Here is a 4322-nt window from a genome sequence, read left to right as displayed (position 1 = left end):
AGCAGCCACAAATCCAATACTGAATGGGAGCAAGGAAGACCATGGAAGGGGAAAGTTGTGATTGAAGAAATGGAGCATCAGGATTTTGTTTTTTTTTTTTTTTTTCTCCAGTTAAACTCCCTTTTATAAAACCTATAAGGCCACCCCCCAAAAAAAATTTTCAGTTGGCATTGTGCTTCAGTAAAGTGCGTCCCAAAAAGTAGTACATTTAAAAGAACAAAAAAAGCCTGGTTCCTGACTGCTAAATGTGTTTGCCCAACCTCAGAGCTTCACTAATAACTCTACTACGTTTCCTAGCACTAGGCATCATAGCAACTATTCTGCAGTGTATTGCTTTACAGTGCTATGGGGGGGGTTGTTTGTTTGTTTGTTTCTGAATGGTCTCTAGGCATCTGAGGATACCCCAGTGGGTTAAGGCAAGCAAGATGCTATAGTGTTATTCTTGATGCTATTTAGCTTTTAACCCTCATGCACAGAAAGCAAAAAAGCTGGCTGGTGTAAATTAGCTACATGTAACTCCAAGAACTAATATGAATGGAAATACTGGCTTCTTTAGCTTACTTGTGATGAAAAATATCATTCAAGGGACTCAGAAAAATATCTTCGGCTCTTGGACAACACCCAGCTGAATGGTAAGTGTAAGGGAAAAAACACCAAGCTAAATTCTGCATTAAAACATAGCACTCCTTCCATCCTCTCTCTTTCTCTTTTTTTTAAATGCTGATAAACATTTCCCCCCTCTTTATTGTCACATTGGTCCACAGTTTTGTGTAGTGCAGCAGCATGTAATTCAAGGTAGCACAATCTAAAGAAGCAGCATGCTTTAAAGCTGTATATTTTCCCAGATTCAACATTATTGGGCCAGAAAGCAGGTCTGCACCTTCTGTGGCTTTAATGAGGTTCAAAAGGCAGACAGAGCAGAGTGTTGCTCTCCACCTGAATCCGCTCTACGTCATTTGCCATATCTGCATTGGTGAGAATCCTGCATCCGTAAGAGCTCTCCACCTTGAGATGTAAGAGTGTGGGTGTTAATAAAAATGAAGTGGTTTAAAAAAAAAAAAGGCAAAAAAAGAAAGCTTCTGGCCAACTTGCACTCAAGGTATTTGTCATAGGGATGATGCAGGAGGTTTGCAGTGAGTTGTTGGGTGATCTGAGAAGTTAAGATCCGGACTAAAAAGAAAATAAGCAAATTTTCTCCACCGATTACCTTCAGCAAATATTTCCACATCTCCAGTTACTAAATATGGTAATATTTAAAGAATTAAGAGCTGAACGTAGGAGCATATGAAATGTCGCATTGTAGGAGGTTAAAGAAGTCTTTTGAAGTCCAACTTCCTGAATAATTTTCCTCTTGCAAAAATTTGATTGCCTTTCGAATAACCCTGTTTAGAATGCATTTACTGATCGTTATCTTGCGGGCTTGCATCCTGTAATGAAATCTTCCCCGCCGTCATTCGGAGCGTGGTCCTTCCGGAGCTGGCAGGCTCGGCCGTGGCCGTGGCTGGGGGTCTGGGGGGGGATCGAGGCGCCGTCCCCCACCCTTCCCTGCCCCCAGCCGCTTCCCTTCCTCTCCTGCTTTTAAAGCACAGCCAAAGTGTTGCAAGTGCTGAAATCCCTGTCTCACTGAAATTGCTCTCGACTGGCTGATTTCCTTCGCCTTACAACTTGTAATTAATTAGGAAAAGGTTAATTCCGCACCTTCCAGTACCTTCTCTCCGATATTATTCAGACCATGGTTATCTTTCCCTGTCTCCCTCTTTCCTCTGGCTCTCCTGTAAAAATGGCTTTTCAGGATTAGTTGGTTTCGGATCTCGGTATTTTTCTCTGTTTAAAAGCATATTACCAGTGTCACTTCATGTGAAATCCATGTAATTATTTTTTAGGTTTGAAAGGTTTTGCTTTTAAAGGGCAAGCAACACCTTTTGGCAGTCTTTCCAGGTGCATTAAGACGCATGGGGATTTCCAAACACAGCGGGAGGAGAGGTTTCACCATCAGCAGTGCAGAGCATCTAGAAGAGCTAGCTGGTGTCCCTTGACATTTCCTTTGTGGAGGATGACGGTAGTCTGCAGAGGCTTTTCAAAGCCTAATTTTAAAAGCATTTTAAAGAAATCTCTCCTTTGGTTACAAAGAGAGACTACCCAAGTAAGGATGGATGTCTAAAATCTATTGTGTGTGCCCTTCTAGGAAAATGAAAGGTAAGAAAATAAAGTTTTAGAAAGTGTCAAAAACTTTTTCAAAGTATTTATTTATTCATGGATTCAGGGTTTTGTTTTCTCATCAAAAGTATTAATCAAATTCACCGTGGCTTCACCAGTTGACCAGGTCAGTCTTAGTTGTCATCGAAGGTTATTCAGTGTCCCCAAATTCTGCTGGTTATGTCCAGCAAAGTCAGGGACGATGATGTGTTCTTCTTTTACAGATCCTTGCCCTACAGTAGTTTAATCTTCTGTGTGCCAGGAGTGCTGGGGAGCGGTGTGGTACAGTCAGCAAGTGGTACTCGGTTAGGGGCAAGCCACCAAATCCTGGCTGATGGCTGGCACATCGTTGCAGCTTGCTCTCAGGAAAGATCTTCTGGCATGGGGTATTTGCTCTTTGTGACTGCTGCTCAGCGAGCTGGTGCCTTTCTGCTGTTCCCTTCAGGGAATGACTACAAGAAGTGGTGCAGGGGCAGCGATAATCCACGTTTGAGACTCTTCTGATGGGACCAGAGATTTTGTACAGGATGGTATGTCTTAGTTTGGTGAAGGATAGCGTTGTGTAACGTTGTTGGTATTGCTACTCCGCCATGCTATGATTAACATGTTTTGTCATCAGAGAATGTCAATATGCACCAGAAAACAAATCTCATCTAGAAACACTAAATAAGTACATAGAGTAGCCAAAGGTACAGGGATGTAGAAGGGCAGGTCAAGCCAGCGAGAGGACCATATCTAGTACTTGTGGGGGCTTTACTGGTTCTAGTACCTCACGGGGAGGCAATACTGTTTTCACTGATGTGAATGAATATTGGTGAAGCTCTGACAATGCAACGTAGCGCACCTTTGCAATAGGCGATACACAAACACAACCTGCATCCATCGAACCAACCTTTAATATTCTCACAGTCTGGTGTGTGAAGCACACAAAGCTCCACCAACCTTCTAGTCCCTGGAGTTCTCACAAGGGTGAGATAGGGACATGGTCAAGAGGTTCTTTCACTGTCTTTCTATTTTTGATAGGAGAGGGTTGGAAGTACTTCAGCTGTGCTGCTGAACTCCTGTTTTTGAGACATCTTAGTACTTCTTAGTATTCTGTTTTTTGCTTACTTATTCAAGTACTAATTATGGCAACATTAATATAGACCAATTTTAATACTCAGCAGGCATACACCAACATTTGTGAAGACATACTGCCAAGTGACTTTACAGCCGTCCTTGGAGGACAGGATGGAGGTGTGCAAGGAGAAGAACTGGGAGGATTGGAAAGGGCTTTAGGGAAAACCTTGAGTCTGAAATTTGAACTAATTAGACAGGGAGAAGCAAGGGAACTATTGGCAGGAGCAGCAGGAGCAGAAGGGAGCAGTTCCTACTCCAGTGAATCCCTGGTTACAGGTGAGCAGAAGTCAGGAGGACATGGGAGAAGGGGAAGACAAGGTCCCTGCACTTGCTGTTACTGCTCAAAGCAGCAGCGGGTCATTCACCGCAGCATCTATCCACCCCGAAGTCCCCAGGCTGCCCTTCCCCAGCATAGACCCAGTAGCGTTGATGGAAGAGGGCCTGTGAGTGACTGCTAGAAGCCAGCAGCAGTTAAGTGTTGGTCAGGGGAGCCCTGGTGAGGGACCCAACATTCTTACACTCTGCTACTGACCGAAGTCAGAGGTGAGGCACTTGGTGGCTGGACCAGGGCTGAACACCTGCCTGCCGATGGGAAGGAGTGAATGAATGCCTTGTTTTGCTTTGCTTGCGTGCGCGGCTTTTGCTTTACCTGTTAAACTGTCTTTATCTCAACCCACGAGTTTTCTCACTTTTACCCTTCCAATTCTCTCCCCCATTCCACTAGGGGGGAGTGAGCCCATCCCACTGCGGGGGGAGTGAGTGAGCGGCTGTGTGGTGCTTAATTACCAGTTGGGGTTAAACCATGAGAGTCCTTTTTGGCGCCCAATGTGGGGTTTGAAGGGTTCGAGATAACGAGAGATTTGATTGGAATGTGCTAGATTGAATTTATAGCTGTTATTGCTGTGTAGCTATTAACTGACAGGCTCCTCTGCTTGCCATGGGGCTTGCTTGCCTCACTGTATATTAGAGTCTAGTGCTCGTTAGTGGCTGGGTTTTTTTTTTTTCGT

The sequence above is a fragment of the Pygoscelis adeliae genome, unplaced genomic scaffold, assembly GCF_000699105.1.
Source record: "Pygoscelis adeliae isolate BGI_AS28 unplaced genomic scaffold, ASM69910v1 Scaffold251, whole genome shotgun sequence".
NCBI classification, from domain to species: Eukaryota; Metazoa; Chordata; class Aves; order Sphenisciformes; family Spheniscidae; genus Pygoscelis; species Pygoscelis adeliae.
Note: the sequence above shows the minus strand (reverse complement) of the source record.